Source organism: Rutidosis leptorrhynchoides, chromosome 10, assembly GCF_046630445.1.
Source record: "Rutidosis leptorrhynchoides isolate AG116_Rl617_1_P2 chromosome 10, CSIRO_AGI_Rlap_v1, whole genome shotgun sequence".
NCBI classification, from domain to species: Eukaryota; Viridiplantae; Streptophyta; class Magnoliopsida; order Asterales; family Asteraceae; genus Rutidosis; species Rutidosis leptorrhynchoides.
The window spans coordinates 253,717,667-253,739,245 of record NC_092342.1 but is presented as its reverse complement, the minus strand read 5'-3'; positions in this window follow the sequence as shown (position 1 = coordinate 253,739,245).

The following is a 21,579-nucleotide window of genomic DNA, read 5'->3' as shown; positions in this document are numbered from 1 at the left end:
CATCAAAGGTTTAGGATTTTACACACTTGTTCATCATCTTCATCATCATTTTAACCTCCTAACTTGGAGAAGGTATAACATCTAAACTCTCTTGTAGTTTGTAAGTATATTAAACAACTTGATCCTTGTAGGATTTAACTTTAAATTGGTTAAAGTTTAACAAGTCTAATAAATGGTTATTTACATGCTTCCGCTTTGAATGATTCTTAAAAGGTTTTAAGTATTATGAAACTTGTTAAATCCCTACACTAAGATCAGAGGATGATAGAACTATTGTCTACCAGGGTTTAGAGTAACGAGCAAGATATTCGTTAAAGACTTCAGCAGACATTGAATCATTTAGATTCTTTGAAGTTAAACTTATTCTTTGTGATTTGTCCACGGCTTTCTTCATAGTTTCGCATAATCTGCTTTTTGGTACTAAATTCTCTCTTAAATGTTTCCAATATAATGATACACAGGAAACACGAAGAGGTATATAATTTCGGACGAGAATATTTTTGAAAATATCCTCAGAAATATCGAAGATATTGATGATGATATTTTGGAATTTCTAAGTTCGATGGTTGATGAAGAAATATTTTCCGCAAGATTTTAACATGGATATGGAGTAAGATATTCGTTGAAGGTTTCATCGGATTCAGAATTACTTGGGTTCTTTGAATATATGGTATGGTCCTTGTATTTGTCCTTGGTTTCCTTCATGGTTAGCTCAATCCGTTTTCCAGTTCCAACTTTTCTGAGCTTTTCCAACATACTATTCTTTATTATCAAACTTTAGATGATTAAGGTCGTTTATGGTTGTCTATGGTTTCTGCTGCTTCATTCAGCTTTTTCAACATTTAGAGTATTGATTCGCAGACTGGGTGCTTTTCAAAATTCCATAATGGAAGATCATGATTCTAAGATATAAGTGTTATATGTATACATATAACTGTTGATGTAGTAATGGTGTGAGTTTTTAAAGTACTGATTGCTGATTTCTCGGTATTTGGTATGGCAGTTCTCTTTACAAGATGCGGATGGGTATATGATAGGACTTTAATGAATAATTATAATGGTCTTTCAGAGATAAACTTAAGTTAGTGACTAATGAATTTGCTAGTAAGTTTACTGCTAATGTGGTGGTATATAAACGGTTCTCCGGTAACGATGATGAAGGGGTAATCTTTATAATAAAGTTTATTTGAATGAAAAATTGAAGTGGATTTGTTGGAGCTGTGACAAAATTGGCTAATTGTGAAAAAGAATTGCAATGTTATTTTGGGTGATAATAACACTAAGGAATTAGCACAACTACGTTTTAAACGTTTACTCACTTTCCTAGAGTTTTTCAGGTGCATAACTATATGCATAAATTCTTTCTTTCGTAGGTATCGTGTGGTTGGTTCATCTCCTCGATTGAGTTGTTTTCCAGAATCATGAAAGGTTTGAACGTAGATTGTAATCGTGAAGATACAAATGAGGTTTAAGATGAATCCAAGTGGCAAACTTGAAGAATTGTTTAGTGTCATATGTTATAATCAATATTTTAATTCATTTTAATTTTCTAATGTTATTAGTCCACAGTCGATAGTCCACAGTTGACAGTCCAATAATTCATATATAGTTTAATATATAATATTTGAATTAATTAATACGTGTCGTGCCCGTATACGTCCCAGACTCGATCACAACTCAAACTATATATATTATTGTAGAATCAACCTCAACCCTGTATAGAGAACTCGATCATTACTGCATATAGAGTGTCTATGGTGATTCCAAATAATATATATAGATGCGTCGATATGATATGTCAAAACCTTGTATACGTGTCCCGATATTTAAAATGCGTAAAATAAATAACAGAAAATTAAATAACGATAAATAAAGTGCGTAAAGTAAATAACAAAAATTTAAATAACGATAAATAAAATTGCGAGAATATAAATTGTGATAAATAAACTGCGATAAATAAATTGCGATAATTAAATGGTAATACGGAATTAACAGTCAGCTAGGAACAGTTAACTAAGATTTTGTTAGCGTGGATTCTTAATAGAATTTCATATTGTTAATTAATCTGTTTCTAATCAATTTTTATTGTGTCCATTATTTCTTCTTTATGCCACTTTATGGATTCTGATAGATCAAAATCCAAATATGTAATTGGATGAATATGGTTATTTTGTGGTGAACGGATTTGTATATCGGTGGATGTAAGTAGGATAGTATATGACTTGTTGAAACTGATTCGAAGAACGTACAATGTAACTTATTAATGTGAAATTTAAATAGTCCTCGGGTATTACCTACCCGTTAAAATATTTTCACCATTAACAGTTTGTACAAGAGAATTTTTAATTACAATCTTTATGAAAACATATATACATATATATTTTCTTCAGATGTATTCATGGATTTAATGAGTTAATATAATATCAAACTCATTTGCTTTTCGACTGGAACTAGAATAAATAATCTTTAAAACTTTAGAGATTACATATTCGACATGTCGAACGAAGATCATACTCAAAGTACAGATGATGATATTGAAGCATGGATTGTTGATGGTACTGGTGCTGTTATTGATTGTACTGTTGGTGCCGGTGATGTTGCTGAAGCTGGTACGTTTTGCACCATATTCTTCGAATTGATTATTCGAGCGCGAAGTTTGTTGACTTATTACTCCAGGATGATTGTCGGTCGGAACGAGCGGATGAATAAGGTTCATAATTGTGGATAGGATATAATCTTGTCAAGTTACCACGGAAATGAGACTGAAAATGGTGTCTCGAACAGGTTCGCCGGTAAACGCTTCAGGTTCATTGTCAAGAGGTGAATTCGGTTGGTGGAAGGGATCGCCTTCTTTGCGTTTCCATTGATTAAGTTGACTACGAACCCATCAGATGAATTGGGGATGGCTGATTGATTGATTCATTCTGGTGACACCGTTTTCGGAGCTTAGGTGAATATCCATGTCAGAATAGCTGTCGGAATAACTATCGAAATACCTATCGAAATCTGAGGGACTCGAACTGGTTGAGGGATTCATCCCGTTCGATTAGATGAAGGATTTTCGATAAGAAATAGATTATAGGATATAGATTAGTACCCTGCAATACATAATTTACATATGAATATATAATACTAAAATCCCATAAGTTACGGAGTAATTGACGAAAGCTGTCAGGCAAAGGTAACAACAACAGATACCCTAAGATATGAATTTATCTATACGCTGTCAATGCAATAGAAGCAGTAAGACGTGTCTAGACTTTAAGGATGATAAGCAAATAATTTTTGACACTAAATGATAAGCAAAACTTTTGACATGCAGACATGGTCGAAGTCCAGACTCACTAATGCATCCTAACGACTACTAGTTAGACACACTAATGCAAGACCTGGTTCGCTAAGACCATCGCTCTGATACCAACTGAAAGGACCCGTCCTAATCCATCCGGACGAAGTCCGTATCGATTATAAATGATTCACAATAGTTGATTACATCGCGAGGTACTTGACCTCTATATGTTACCTTTTACAAACATTGCATTCGTTTTTGAAAAGACAATATTTCATTACATCGAAAGTTGACGGCATGCATACCATTTCATAATATATCTAACTATAATTGACTTAATATTAATCTTGATGAACTCAACGATTTGAATGCAACGTCTTTTGAAATATGTCATGAATGGGTCCAAGTAATATCCCTAAAATGAGCAAATGCACAGCAGAAGATTTCTTTCGTACCTGAGAATAAACATGCTTTAAAGTGTCAACCAATAGGTTGGTGAGTTCATTAGTTTAATATGAATAATCATTTCTATCTTTTTAATAGACCACAAGATTTCATATTTCAATACACATCCCATACATAGAGATAAAAATCATTCATATGGATTGAACACCTGGTAACCGACATTCACAATATGCATATAAGAATATCCCCATCATTCCGGGATCCTCCATCAGACATGATATAAATTTTGAAGTACTAAAGCATCCGGTACTTTGGATGGGGCTTGTTGGGCCCGATAGATCTATCTTTAGAGTTCGTGTCAATTAGGGTGTCTGTTCCCTAATTCTTAGATTACCAGACTTAATAAAAAGGGCATATTCGATTAGATAATCCAACCATAGAATGTAGTTTCGATTACTTGTGTCTATTTTGTAAAGCATTTATAAAAGCAGCGCATGTATTCTCAGCCCAAAAATATAAAGGGTAAAAAAGGCAAATGAAACTCACCTAATGTATTTTGTAGTAAAAATACATATGACTATACTGAACAATGCAGGGTTGGCCTCGAATTCACGAACCTATATCATTTGTATATATAAATATATTAAAACTTATAATCATAATCGAACAATTCCATATGTTATGACTTTATATATTATTCATGTAATTGGTATATATATTTGTAAATGATTATTATTTATATAGTTATATGTACATATATATATATTAAAAATATCTAATTTATTTTATATGAATATTTATGTAAAAATTGTTAATATAAAATATTCATACATATATGTAATATTACTTATAAGTATATTTTTTATATATTTAATAATATAGTAATTAAAAGTTGTAATTGACTATAATGATAATATTATTAATAACATTACTTATAATAATAATTATGACAAGAATGATAGTAATAATAGTAGTGACATTTATAATAATACTTGTAATAATAATAATAGATGTAATACCTATTATTATCAATTCTTATAATAATAATAATAACTACAACAATAGTAGTAGTAATAATAATAATAATAATAATAATAATAATAATAATAATAATAATAATAATAATAATAATAATAATAATAATAATAATAATAATAATAATAATAATAATCAATTTAGAACTTGAAATCTACCTCAAAATTCGGGATAAAAAAGAAGTGTCTCAACTAGGTCTCGAACTCGAGACCTCTCGTTTCCCGACATTCCCCTCAAACCATTACTCCATATTTGTTTTTCTGATTAACTTCCGACCCTAAATTATTATAACCCGTAATATACATTATCCATTTTCTTCTTCATTTTCTCGACATAATTAACCCAGAACATAAAACTCAATCTAGTAAATTAATCATTTTAGGTTTCAAGATTTCAAATGAAACAGATACAATCAATAGTTTAATAAATCGTTTATAACAGAAAAGGAAATAAAAAAAAAATTAAGCAGCAACAGAATGAAAAAAAAAACATGATGAACACCTCATATGGTGATTTTGGAATCTAGATCATATCAGTAAGTACTTACTAAACGAAAAAGATCTTGAATCAATCTTAGAAACTTTCCATACCATCAATTGGACCTAAAACTCTCATTAGAACTCGATACTAAAAATTAGACTTTAGAACTTTGCAGATATTTGAACATATGATTTCCAACAGAACTGCATTTAACACTTATTGAATTTGTTTGCAAAAGTTGAGCCTTTAAAAATGGACTAAGAACAGAACAGTTATCTGTCGTTCTTCATTTATTTTCATTAATTTTGTTTAATTAGAAGCTGTTAAAGAATTTTGTGAGTTGTGAAAGATATTGTGAAGTTTTTACGATATAAATTATCAACTAAAACAATTATATACAGCCAAATTGATGGATACTTTTGAAATCAGAACAGATAAGAACAAATAAAAAAATAAAAGTTTGATTTGCTCTTTAACTGATTTTTGTTTGCATCTGTTTAAATGGAATCATTTTGTACTGGATTGTAGACATGAAAATCCAATCACTGACTAAGTGTATAAGCAAGTGGGATAAAAACAATCTTGTTTGTTTCCTGACACTTTCCTTAAAATTAATTAATATAAACATTTAATAATAATAATAATAGTAAATAATAATTAATAATAATAATAATATTTATAATAAATGACAATAATAATAATGAAAATGATAATAATATTATTGTTAATGATAATAATAATAGTAATACTAATTATAATAATATTAACATCAATAATGATAATAATAATATTAGTAATAATAATATGATAAATTAAATGTATCACTTTTCATATAATATATATTGAAATTAATAATATAACTAATACTGATATTAATATTATTATTAATATTAACAAAATAAAGAAAGTAATAATAATATTAGTATAATCAGTTATTTTTGAACTTGTAATTTAATATATTGTTATTATATTTTATTAACCATGTAATATTTAATATTTATATAATAACATATTTTGAACATTTACTACTTATACAATAATATTGTTTGTATAGAACTCTTATATATATATACATATATATATACATATATATATATATATATATATATATATATATATATATATATATATATATATATATATATATATATATATATATATATATATATATATATATATATATATATATATATATATATATATATATATATATATATATATAATCATTTTATTATTAACCTAATTATTCTATTCAATATTTTTAGTTTTTAATTCTAATTGATTAAAGGGTATTTTTATTAATTCAAAATTATATATATATACATTTATATTTATTTTTATATCTATATATGTATTTACATATTTATTTACACATAGTTTTTCGTGAATCGTCGGGATTGGTCAAAAGGGCAAATGTATTCATGTACTGTTCAAAAGCTTTCGAGAGTCAACATTACAGACTTTTGCTTGTCGTGTCGGAAACATATAAAGATCAAGTTTAAATTTGGTCGGAAATTCCCGGGTCATCACAGCGATAGCAACAACAAACATTAAATATCGAACATCAAAGGTGGTTTAGAGCTTCGTGGAGCTGCAGCAACAGAAGGCAGGAGTAGTTTTATTTGAATGATAATTATGATAATCAATGGTGTGGTGATTTGGGTGGTGGTGGTTGTTAAAGATTTATGGGTGATGGAGATTGTTTAACAGCAACACTAAAACAGTAGCTGCAATGGTAATTGATAAGTGTTCGGTGATAATTTCATGGTCTTATGGTGGTTTATGGACAAAGATGATGTCTGGGTTCTTGTGTAGTAGTGGTGTGTGTTTAAACTCATGAAAGATGATTGTTTAAAAAAAGAAGCAAGAAATAATAGTAAACAATTGATGGTTGTAAGTGTTTGATTTTTATGACTAGAAAAGCAATACGGGAATTATATATCTAATTTGATGGGGACATATATTAAACAAATAGCCTACTATTCTTCTTGTGAAAACATAGGATCCAGCTCATTCTTCTTGGACAATGGAATCCAATATGTAACGTGGTTGTTATGAATTGAAAAAGGAAACATATAAAGTTGGCAAAATTTTCATTTCAATAATACAAGGATGCAAGTGTGATTATATAATGTTAAAAAGATTGCTGTAGCCACATTTAAATATTCAAATGACTACGTTAAATTTAAAAGTTGTATCATAATTTGAAAAAGAAATATCTGCCAACAGTTTTTTGAACTGTTATATCAAACTTCGTTGTTAATCAGTGATGGATAAAAGTGTTCAGAAAATCCCAAATTTTTAAATTAACTATATTTATTTATTTTAGTCATTATGGTATAAAATCCGATCCTTAATTTGTTAAATAAAAATTACATCAATTGTCCCTCTCAATTCTGGGTAAAATATAAAAAGTGTTAAAACTTATCAAATAGTTCCTAAATACATTTTTAATAAGCCTAAAATATATTGAACTCATTTTTGTATCACCGTTTATTTTAAAATTACATAAGTTTGAATTTAACTTGCTTAATATCAATCGAAACATCAAACGAGTATTACAATCATTTAATATTTATTTTTAATATACTTTATTTATATATAGAGATATATTTTAAATAATAATTATTATTTTAGGCTATTTTTATTTTATTATTTTTTTATAACAACAACATATAATACTTCAAATTATATTTCGAATTATTATTTATATATACATACACACATATCTATTTACAATTAATTGTTCGTGAATCGTCAAGAGCAGTCGAAGGTCAATTGAATATATGAACATCGTTCCAAAAATTTTGAGACCCAACATTACATACTTTGCTTATCGTGTCGGAAACATATAAAGATTAAGTTTAAATTTGATTGGAAATTTCTGGGTCGTCACAGTACCTACTCGTTAAATAAATTTCGTCCCGAAATTTGAGTGAGGTGGTCATGGCTAACAATAAAATTGTTTTCATGACGAATATGAGTTGATAAAATAAAATTTTATCACCATTGAGTAATATAAGTAAGATAATTTGATTATTCAAAGAGTACGAGTGAAGTTATCACAAAAGAGTGAAATGAGTAAGCGTAGATTTGTCATATCTTTTGACGTAGATGGGTTAATTTCCGGAGTTCAAGAGATTTGGAGAAAATCTTCGTAATAAGATTTAATTCTTCGGTAATTAAGGAAATTTAGGATCCTCCTTAAATGCGATCATCTGTTTTGATTTCTCTGTCGGATATTTTACTATAAATCTACCCTCTTTGTTTAATTATTCTTACATCTCACACCTTCTATTCTTCCTTCCTCAATTCATACTTTAAAACATTTGTCAATATGCTCCATCCGGTTCTAATCTTTGATATACTCTTAACTTTCATATCTGTTGTTCTTCCTTTTCATTTATCGCCGGAAGAATCTATTTACTTCTACTATACTCTTAGTTTCATAGTGTTTTTAGTTCTCCCGTGTCTTTATATTGCGATATGCATCGATATATACCATTTGTAATTTTTGGGTTGTTGTTGGACTTTATATCTTCCTTTATATTTTGAAGTTCCTGCTTCTGTCTTCTATAATCATTGTCATCCACAATTAATGCTCTCTTCTATTTGCTGCGGATTATACTCCAATTTCTATTTTAGAATTTTCATTCTTTCGTTTCCTCTTCTTGCGATTAAGCAATGCTTGTAATGGTCCAGAATTCGCAGATATGAATTTTGGAATGAACATTGTTTATGTTCTGAGAAGGAAATCGTGATGGCACAATTTTGATTTGTTAAATTACAAGAATACCCTGGAAAAGACCGAATCATCAAGAAATATTTTCTTGATATTTTAGAGGTTAAATAGAATACAGGAGTCGTGTAACATGGCACGTGATGACGTTATGATCTGTGAATCATCACGTTTCATTTTAGAAACTCAGCATGAATTACTGTAATATAATCACGTTGATCAAGTGTCATTATATTATACTAATTCATGCTTCAGTTCCCAACACTACTTCAAAAATATTCCTATTTTATACTCGAAAGTTTCAGAATTTAGAACTAAATTAGTTTCTTTTATGATGTAACATAGACAGCGCGAAGAGGTAAATGATTTTAGATAAGAATAATTATGAAAATATCTTCAGAAATATGGAGGATATTTATAATGAAAGATACGATGATATGTTAGAATTTCTAATATCAGAGGATGATGAAGGGTATTGTCCGTAGGGGTTTAGAGTCAGGAGCAAGGTATTCGTCAATGACTTCAGCAGATACTAAATCATTTGGATTCTTTGAAGGCAAGTTCAGTCTTTGTGATTTGTCCACAGCCTCCTTCATACTTTCCTCAATCCGTTTTCCAGTTCCAAATCTTCCCTTTTTCTGAACTTTACCAACACACTATTCTTCATCATCAAACTTTTTACTGTTAAGGTCGTTTACAATTTTTGCTGCTTCATCAGAAATTTTCAAAATTTGGAGTATTGATTCGTAGATTGAATGCTTTTCAGAATTTCAGAAAGGAAGATCATAATTCTAAGAGATAAATGTTATATGTATTCATATAACTGTTGATGTAGCAACACTGCGAGACTCGAAATACTGTTTGCTGATTCTCGGTAATTGGTATGGTAATTCTCATTACAAGATGCGGATGAGCATATTATAAGGTTTCAATGAATATAATGATTCTTCGGAAAGTCAGAGATCAATGAAGTTGCTGGTAAGTTTCTGCTAATGTGGTGAGATATAAATGATTTCCCGGTAACGATGACGATAGGCAAACTTATATATCAAGGCTATAATAAGGCTAATCCGAATGTAAGTCGAAGTTGATTTATTGGAGCTGTGACAAATTTGGCTAATTTGGAAAGGGATTGCAAAGCTATTTTCGGTAATAAGAACGCCAAAGGAGCTAGCATAGATACGGGTTAAACGTTTATTCAGGTTCCGAGTGTTTTCAGGTGCATAACTATATGCATCAATCTTTTCTTCCGTAGATGAAGTGCGGTTGGTTCATCCTTTCGATTGAGGTGTTTTTAAGAATCATGAAAGGTTTGAACGCAGATTGTAATCGTCAAGATACAAATGAAATTTAAGATGAAATCAAGTGGAAAACTTGAAGAGATGTTTAGTTTCATATGTTATAATCAATATTTTAATTCATTTTAATTGTCCAATGTCATTAGTCCACAGTTCGTAGTCCACAATTAGTAGTACAACAATTCATATATAGTTTAATATATAATATTCAAATTAATTAATACGTATCGTTACCCATTGTATACATGTCTCAGACTCGATCACAACTCAAAGTATATATATTATTGTAGAATCAACCTCAACCCTGTATAGAGAACTTGATCATTACTGCATATAGAGTGTCTATGGTTATTCCAAATAATATATATAGATGACGTCGATATGATATGTCAAAACATTGTATGCGTGTCCCGATATTTAAAGTGCATAAAAATAAATAACAGAAATTAAATGACGATAAATAAAATTGCGAGAATTAAAATTGCAATAAATAAATTGCGATAAATAAATGTAAATTGGAATTAACAGTTAGCTAGGAACAGTTAGCTAGGATTTTGTTAGCGTGGATTCTTAATAGCATTTCTCATAGTTAATTTGTTTGTTTCTAACAAATTTTATTTGTCCAATGTTTTCTTCATTATGCCACTTGTTGGATTTTGATAGGTCAAAATCTAAATATGAAATTGAATGAAAATGATTATTCTGTGGTGAACGGATTCGTATATCTGTGGATGTAAGTAGGATAGTAAATGACTATTGAATCAAGTTTGAAGAATGTACAGTGTAACTTATTAGTGTGAAATCTAAATATTCGTCGGGTATTACCTACCCGTTAAAATATTTTCACCATTAACAGTTTGTACAAAAGAATCTTGTAATTACAATCTTTATAAAAATATATATACATATATATTTTCTTCAGATGTAATCATGGATTTAATGAGTTAATATACTATTAAACTCATTTGATTTATCGTTAGAACTAGAATACATTATCTCTAAAACATTAGAGATTACATAATCGCCATGTCGAAAGAAGATAAATGAGGTAGAATGATACGTAGAACGAAGATAATCGATGTAGGACGTCATGTAGTACGATGATTATGCTGGAGGTACAGACTGTGAGTTTGAGGCGTGTAGTGTTGAGGCTTGTGATGCGGATGTTGTTGTTGGTGGTACTGGTGTTGTCGGTGCTGATGCTTTTGGTACTTGTGGTGCTTGTGATGCTTGCAAGTTGTGCATCATATTCTCTAAAGCCATCACTCTAGCACGAAGCTCGTTAACTTCTTCTATTACACCGGAATGATCGGTGGTTCGGACGAGCGGGTGAATAAGATCTAGATTTTGAAATAGAATATAATCGTGACGGGATACTCTGGAAATGAGAGAGAAAATGGTATTAGAGACAGGTTCGCCGGTAGGTGCTTCAGGTTCATCGTCAATAGGTGAATTCGGTTGATGGAAAGGATCACCTTCTTCTTGTCTCCAATGATTAAGTAGACTACGAACCCATCCCCAATTCATCCAGAATAGATGATGGCTAATTGGTTGATCCATTCCGGTCACACTGCTTTCGGAACTCGAGTGAAACTCCATATCAGAATCTGAGGGACTTGAACTAGTGGCGAATTCCATTTCGTACGATTGAATAAAGGATTTTTCGAAATGAAATGATTTTCGGCTATCGGATGATATTTTAATTACATAGAATATCTATATATATAGATGTAACAACCCAAACCAACCCGCGAACAAACCACGTGAAAATACAAAATAAAAAAAAAATTGCTGCACAGTGAACTGGCGCGGCGCGCCAGGATGGCCGCGCGGCGCGCCATTCGGGTCTGTCCGGAAAGTCTCAAAATGCGAAAAAGATTGACTAGCTCCCGACACTTTTAGACGAAATGCTTTTTACCATACATCCAAATATGTAAAACTAACCTGTTTCAAATATAAAATCAATGTTTTACAAGCGGGGCCCACATCGGCCGTTTTACGAGTTTAATACAATTTACGAGTTGCGACCACCAAAAAGTTTAAGTTCCAAACTACACAATGAGCATGGCGTTTGGGATTAAACTACCCAACTATAGGTCAAACTCCAAGAGCTACTAATAATGTGGCCCGGTTTTCCATATTTATAACAAACTACATTGGCATAACTTGCTCCGACACTACTTGCTCCGCCATTACTCGTTCTGACACCATTTGTTCCTTTCGTTCTATTAACCCCTGGTCCGTAGACCTCACACTTCGCCGCGCTATGACCATTTCTTTTACACTTGTTGCAAAATTTGGTGCAGAAACCCGAGTGATACTTTTCACACCTTTGGCATAGCTGCTTCTGATTGTTGTTGTTGTTACGGTTATTATTGTTGTTGGGATGATTGTTGTAGTTACTGTTGTTGTTGTTGTTGTTGGGCCGTTTGTTGTAGTTCCGATTGATGTTACGATTGTTGGGATAATTGTTGCGATTATTGTTGTAATTGCTGTTGTTGTTGTATTGGTGATTCTTATCATTGTTTTCCTCCCACTTTCTTTTGACTTGCTTCACATTGGCCTCTTCAGCAGTCTGTTCGTTAATTCTTTCTTCAATCTGGTTCACTAGTTTATGAGCCATTCTACATGCATGTTGTATGGAGGCGGGCTCGTGTGAACTTATATCTTCTTGGATTCTTTCCGGTAATCCTTTCACAAACGCGTCGATCTTCTCTTCCTCATCTTCGAATGCTCCCGGACACAATAGGCACAATTCTGTGAATCGTCTTTCGTACGTGGTAATATTAAATCCTTGGGTTCGTAACCCTCTAAGTTCTGTCTTGAGCTTATTGACCTCGGTTCTGGGACGGTACTTCTCGTTCATCAAGTGCTTGAATGCTGACCACGGTAGTGCGTACGCATCGTCTTGTCCCACTTGCTCTAGATAGGTATTCCACCATGTTAAAGCAGAACCTATGAAGGTATGCGTAGCGTACTTCACTTTGTCCTCTTTAGTACACTTACTTATGGCAAACACCGATTCGACCTTCTCGGTCCACCGTTTTAATCCGATCGGTCCTTCGGTTCCATCAAATTCCAAAGGTTTGCAGGCAGTGAATTCTTTGTAGGTGCATCTTACACGATTTCCTGTACTGCTAGATCCAAGGTTATTGTTGGTATGTAGCGCAGCCTGTACTGCGGCTATGTTTGAAGCTAGAAAAGTACGGAATTCCTCTTCATTCATATTCACGGTGTGTCGAGTAGTCAGTGCCATTTCCTTCAAAATAGTCAAATGGAACAAGTTAATCATACAGAATATTAAGAGTAGTTAATAGTATTTCGTAGCATAATATGAACTCATTTATAAAAGCTTTTTCTTCATATTAGCGTTTTATAAGTTTAAATGCGGGTAGTACCTACCCGTTAAGTTCATACTTAGTAGCTAATATACAATTCAACTACTACAATTCTATATGAAAAACTGATTATAATAATATTTCGCGTTCAAACTTTTACACAATATTTTACAAACTTACAATACCGCTTATTTTACATATAGCATGAAATATAGCACACAATAAATTTGATACAAGATGGTTGTGAAGATAATTCTAGTTAGTACACAAGTCGTTCAGCAAAGGCAATAAAGACACGTAATTCATACGTCCAGAAACAAGTCATGCATTCTGGTTTTACTAGGATTACTTCCCATCCTTGGTCTTGTGGAACATAACTGTTATGGCCGTTGATAAGACAGCGTGTTGTAACGTCGTCAAAGGGACGAGGGTTACGTAATGTCCAACAATCCCGTAACAATCTAAAAACCTCATTTCTTACCCCAATTACCGACTCTGTCACTTGTGGGAATGTTTTATTTAATAGTTGTAGTCCGATGTCCTTGTTCTCACTTTGGTGAGAAGCGAACATTACTAATCTGTAAGCATAACATGCTTCTTTATGTTGCATGTTAGCCGCTTTTTTTAAATCACGAAGTCCAATATTCGGATATATTGAGTCAAAATAATTTCTTAACCCATTGCGTAAAATAGCATTTGGGTTCCTCGCAATATATGCGTCAAAGTAAACACATCGTAACTTATGGATTTCCCAATGTGATATCCCCCATCTTTCGAACGAAAGCCTTTTATAAACCAAGGCTGTAGTGACCCGAACTTTTCCATGTTTATATATATTAATTGAGATTGATATTTACATGATTAAATGTTTCCAACATGTTAAGCAATCAAACTTGTTAAGACTTGATTAATTGAAATATGTTTCATATAGACAATTGACCACCCAAGTTGACCGGCGATTCACGAACGTTAAAACTTGTAAAAACGACATGACGATATATATATGGATATACATATGGTTAACATGAGATTATGATAAGTAAGTATCTCCATAAGTATATTAACAATGAGTTATATACATATAAACAAGACTACTAACTTAAGGATTTCGAAACGAGACATATATGTAACGATTATCGTTGTAACGACATTTAAATGTATATATATCATATTAAGATATATTAATATATCATAATATCATGATAATATAATAATTTAACATCTCATTAGATATAACAAACAATGGGTTAACAACATTAATTGAGATCGTTAACTTAACGGTTTCAAAACAACACTTACATGTAACGACTAACGTTGACTTAACGACTCAGTTAAAATGTATATACATGTAGTGTATTTAGATGTATTAAAATACTTTTGGAAGACTTCAAGACATATATCAAAATACTTATACTTAACAAAATTGGTTACAGTTACTTTCCCATTCTTTTCTTTCATCAAGAATTCTAGTCGTATTCTTACCCGTATTATACACAGCTTCAAAATGTACTTACTATAGGTATATACCAATAGGAACTAGCATGGGATTCCACTCTTGATTATGTCATGTATGACTAATCAATTTTAACTTCTACCATGAGCTAGTCAACTAACTAGAACTCCTTTTAACCCCACTCACCACTCACCAATTACCACTCATCATTCACTCCATTTCACTTCCAATTCTCTTTCTAATTCTCTCTCAACACACACACACTATTATGAACGTATTATTCCAGTAGTTAATCATCATCTTCATCAAAAATCACTTCAAGAATCAAGCTATAATCATCATAGGAAGAACACTTCAAGAACACTTCAAAAATCCCTTCAAGTTTACTAATTTACTTCCAAGCTTTCTAATCCATTCCAAGTAATCATATAAGATCAAGAAACCTTTGTTATATACAGTAGGTTATATTTCTTATTCAAGGTAATATTCATATTCAAACTTTGATTCAATTTCTATAACTATAAACTATCTTAATTCGAGTAAAAATCTTACTTGAACTTGTTTTTGTGTCATGATCCTACTTCAAGAACTTTCAAGCCATCCAAGATCCTTTGAAGCTAGATCATTTCTTGTCACTTCCAGTAGGTTTACCTACTAAACTTGAGGTAGTAATGATGTTCATAACATCATTCGATTCATATATATAAAACTATCTTATTCGAAGGTTTAAACTCGTAATCACTAGAACATAGTTTAGTTAATTCTAAACTTGTTCGCAAACAAAAGTTAATCCTTCTAACTTGACTTTTAAAATTAACTAAACACATGTTCTATATCTATATGATATGCTAACTTAATGATTTAAAACCTGGAAACACGAAAAACACCGTAAAACCGGATTTACGCCGTCGTAGTAACACCGCGGGCTGTTTTGGGTTAGTTAATTAAAAACTATGATAAACTTTGATTTAAAAGTTGTTATTTTGAGAAAATGATTTTTATTATGAACATGAAACTATATCCAAAAATTATGGTTAAACTCAAAGTGGAAGTATGTTTTCTAAAATGGTCATCTAGACGTCGTTCTTTCGACTGAAATGACTACCTTTACAAAAATGACTTGTAACTTATTTTTCCGACTATAAACCTATACTTTTTCTGTTTAGATTTATAAAATAGAGTTCAATATAAAACCATAGCAATTTGATTCACTCAAAAGGGATTTAAAATGAAGAAGTTATGGGTAAAACAAGATTGGATAATTTTTCTCATTTTAGCTACGTGAAAATTGGTAACAAATCTATTCCAACCATAACTTAATCAACTTGTATTGTATATTATGTAATCTTGAGATACCATAGACACGTATACAATGTTTCGACCTATCATGTCGACACATCTATATATATTTTGGAACTATCATAGACACTCTATATGTGAATGTTGGAGTTAGCTATACAGGGTTGAGGTTGATTCCAAAATATATATAGTTTGAGTTGTGATCAATACTGAGATACGTATACACTGGGTCGTGGATTGATTCAAGATAATATTTATCGATTTATTTCTGTACATCTAATTGTAGACAACTAGTTGTAGGTTACTAACGAGGACAGCTGACTTAATAAACTTAAAACATCAAAATATATTAAAAGTGTTGTAAATATATTTTGAACATACTTTAATATATATGTATATATTGTTATAGGTTCATGAATCAACAGTGGCCAAGTCTTACTTCTCGTCGAAGTAAAAATCTGTGAAAGTGAGTTATAGTCCCACTTTTAAAATCTAATATTTTTGGGATGAGAATACATGCAGGTTTTATAAATGATTTACAAAATAGACACAAGTACGTGAAACTACATTCTATGGTTGAATGATCAAAATCGAATATGCCCCTTTTTATTAAGTCTGGTAATCTAAGAATTAGGGAACAGACACCCTAATTGACGCGAATTCTAAAGATAGATCTATTGGGCCTAACAAACCCCATCCAAAGTACCGGATGCTTTAGTACTTCGAAATTTATATCATATCCGAAGGGTGTCCCGGAATAATGGGGATATTCTTATATATGCATCTTGTTAATGTCGGTTATCAGGTGTTCACCATATGAATGAATTTTTATCTCTATGTATGGGATGTGTATTGAAATATGAAATCTTGTGGTCTATTGTTACGATTTGATATATATAGGTTAAACCTATAACTCACCAACATTTTTGTTGACGTTTAAAGCATGTTTATTCTCAGGTGAATATTAAGAGCTTCCGCTGTTGCATACTAAAATAAGGACAAGATTTGGAGTCCATGTTTGTATGATATTGTGTAAAAACTGCATTCAAGAAACTGATTTCGATGTAACATATTTGTATTGTAAACCATTATGTAATGGTCGTGTGTAAACAGGATATTTTAGATTATCATTATTTGATAATCTACGTAAAGCTTTTTAAACCTTTATTTATGAAATAAAGGTTATGGTTTGTTTTAAAAATAAATGCAGTCTTTGAAAAACATCTCATATAGAGGTCAAAACCTCGCAACGAAATCAATTAATATGGAACGTTTTTAATCAATAAGAACGGGACATTTTAGTTGGTATCCGAGCGTTGGTCTTAGAGAACCAGAATTTTGCATTAGTGTGTCTTATCAAGTTTGTTAGGATGTATTAGTGAGTCTGGACTTCGACCGTGTTTACTTGAAAAATGATTGCTTAACAAATTTTGTTGGAAACTATATATTTTTAACATGTGAATATTATGTGATATATTAATCTCTTAACGTGTTTGATATTATGTGATAGATGTCTACCTCTAGAACAAGTCCCATTGACTCACCTAATAATAATGAAGAGTCAAATGTAAATTGGAATGATTCGTAGACTGATTCACAAGTTCCCGAAGAGGAACCGGAAGAAGAGTCGGAACCGGAAGAAGAATCGGAACCGGAAGAAGAATCGGAACCGGATGAAGAAATAGAATCGGTGGGGGAAATAATAAAACGGTTAAGTAAAAGAAAATCCTCAACCAACCGACCAAGGTTAATTATGGTCAATGGTGTTTCCGCCAAGGAAGCAAAATATTGGGAGGATTACCAATTCTCCGATGAATCGGATTCCGACGAGAATTCCGATGATGTTATAGAAATTACCGCAACTGAATTTAAAAAGGCAAAAGAAAATAATAAGGGAAAGGGCATAAAAATAGAGAAATCTAATTCCAACCCCGATGAACTTTATATGTATCGTCAACCCCCGAAGTCCTTAAGTTGTAACAATGACCCGGGAACCTCTAAACCACCAGGTTTTTCTAAACCAATGTGGAAAACGACGGCTCGTATTAGGGGAACATCATATATCCCTAGAAACTTGGCAAAACGAACTAAAACCGAAGAAGAAGAAACAAGCGAGTCGAAATAAGATAGTTGTATTCGTGTGGTGTAATATATGTAATATAGTGTGCTTATGCTTTATGATATATGTAAAAATTGCTTGTATTAATAAGTATTTTTTTTATGAATCTAACTCTTGTCTATTTTACAGTATAAAAACACAAAATGGATAGACAACCCAATATTTTAAGAGACCTACCCGGAGACATGATTGATGAAATCTTGTCTAGAGTCGGTCAGAATTCTTCGGCACAACTATTTAAGGCGAGATCAGTTTGTAAGACATTCGAAGAACGTTCCAAGAATGCCTTGGTTTATAAAAGGCTTTCGTTCGAAAGATGGGGGATATCACATTGGGAAATCCATAAGTTATGATGTATTTACTTTGATGCATATATTGCGGGGAATCCAAATGCTATTTTACGCAATGAGTTAAGAAATTATTTTGACTCAATATATCCGAATATTGGACTTCTTGATTTAGAAAAAACGGCTAATATGCAACATAAAGAAGCATGTTATGCTTACGGATTAGTAATGTTCGCTTCTCACCAAAGTGAGAACAAGAACATCGGGCTACAACTATTAAACAAAACGTTCCCACAAGTGACGGAGTCGGTAATTGGGGTAAGAAATGAGGTTTTTAGATTGTTACGGGACTGTTGGACATTACGTAACCCTCGTCCCTTTGACAACGTTACAACACGATGTCTTATCAACGGCCATAACAGTTATGTTCCACAAGACCAAGGATGGGAAGTAATCCTAGTAAAACCAGAATGCATGACTTGTTTCTGGACGTATGAATTATGTGTCTTTATTGCCTTTGCTGAACGACTTGTGTACTAGCTAGAATTATCTTCACAACCATCTTGTATCAAATTTATTGTGTGCTATATTTCATGCTATATGTAAAATAAGCGGTATTGTAAGTTTGTAAAATATTGTGTAAAAGTTTGAACGCGAAATATTATTATAATCAGTTTTTCATATAGAATTGTAGTAGTTGAATTGTATATTAGCTACTAAGTATGAACTTAACGAGAAATGGCACCGACTACTCGACACACCGTGAATATGAATGAAGAGGAATTCCGTACTTTTCTAGCTTCAAACATAGCCGCAGTACAGGCTGCGCTACATACCAACAATAACCTTGGATCTAGCAGTAAAGGAAATCGTGTAGGATGCACCTACAAAGAATTCACTGCCTGCAAACCTTTGGAATTTGATGGAACCGAAGGACCGATCGGATTGAAACGGTGGACCGAGAAGGTCGAATCGGTGTTTGCCATAAGTAAGTGTACTGAAGAGGACAAAGTGAAGTACGCTACGCATACCTTCACAGGTTTTGCGTTAACATGGTGGAATACCTATCTAGAGCAAGTGGGACAAGACGATGCGTACGCACTACCGTGGTCAGTATTCAAGCACTTGATGAACGAGAAGTACCGTCCCAGAACCAAGGTCAATAAGCTCAAGACAGAACTTAGAGGGTTACGAACCCAAGGATTTGATATTACCACGTACGAAAGACGATTCACAGAATTGTGCCTATTGTGTCCGGGAGCATTCGAAGATGAGGAAGAGAAGATCGACGTGTTTGTGAAAGGATTACCGGAAAGAATCCAAGAAGATATAAGTTCACACGAGCCCGCCTCCATACAACAGGCATGTAGAATGGCTCACAAACTAGTGAACCAGATTGAAGAAAGAATTAAAGAACAGACTGCTGAAGAGGCCAATGTGAAGCAAGTCAAAAGAAAGTGGGAGGAAAACGGTGATAAGAATCACCAATACAACAACAACAGCAATTACAACAATAATCGCAACAATTATCCCAACAATCGCAACATCAATTGCAACTACAACAAACGGCCCAACAACAACAACAACAACAACAACAACAACAACAACAACAACAGCAGCAACTACAACAATCATCCCAACAACAATAATAACCGCAACAAAAACAACAATCAGAAGCAGCTATGCCAAAGGTGTGAAAAGTATCACTCGGGGTTCTGCACCAAATTTTGTAACAAGTGTAAAAGAAACGGTCATAGCGCGGCGAAGTGTGAGGTCTACGGACCAGGGGTTAATAGAACGAAAGGAACAAATGGTGTCGGAACGAGTAATGTCGGAGCAAGTAGTGTCGGAGCAAATTATGCCAATGTAGTTTGTTATAAATGTGGAAAACCGGGCCACATTATTAGAAATTGCCCGAACCAGGAGAACACGAATGGACAAGGCCACGGAAGAGTTTTCAATATTAATGCGGCAGAGGCACAGGAAGACCCGGAGCTTGTTACGGGTACGTTTCTTATTGACAATAAATCTGCTTACGTTTTATTTGATTCGGGTGCGGATAGAAGCTATATGAGTAGAGATTTTTGTGCTAAATTAAGTTGTCCATTGACGCCTTTGGATAGTAAATTTTTACTCGAATTAGCAAATGGTAAATTAATTTCAGCAGATAATATATGTCGGAATCGAGAAGTTAAACTAGTTAGTGAAACATTTAAGATTGACTTGATACCAGTAGAGTTAGGGAGTTTTGATGTGATAATCTGTATGGACTGGTTGAAAGAAGTGAAAGCAGAGATCGTTTGTTACAAAAATGCTATTCGCATTATACGAGAAAACGGAAAACCCTTAATGGTGTACGGAGAAAATGGCAACACAAAGCTACATCTTATTAGTAATTTGAAGGCACAAAAACTAATAAGAAAAGGTTGCTATGCTGTTCTAGCACACGTCGAGAAAGTACAAACTGAAGAAAAGAGCATCAATGATGTTCCCATTGCAAAAGAATTTCCCGATGTATTTCCGAAAGAATTACCGGGATTACCCCCACATCGATCCGTTGAATTTCAAATAGATCTTGTACCAGGAGCTGCACCAATAGCTCGTACTCCTTACAGACTCGCACCCAGCGAGATGAAAGAACTGCAAAGCCAATTACAAAAACTTTTAGAGCGTGGTTTCATTCCACCAAGCACATCACCGTGGGGAGCTCCTGTTTTGTTTGTCAAGAAGAAAGATGGTACATTCAGGTTGTGTATCGACTACCGAGAGTTGAACAAACTTACCATCAAGAACCGCTACCCACTATCGAGAATTGACGACTTATTTGATCAACTACA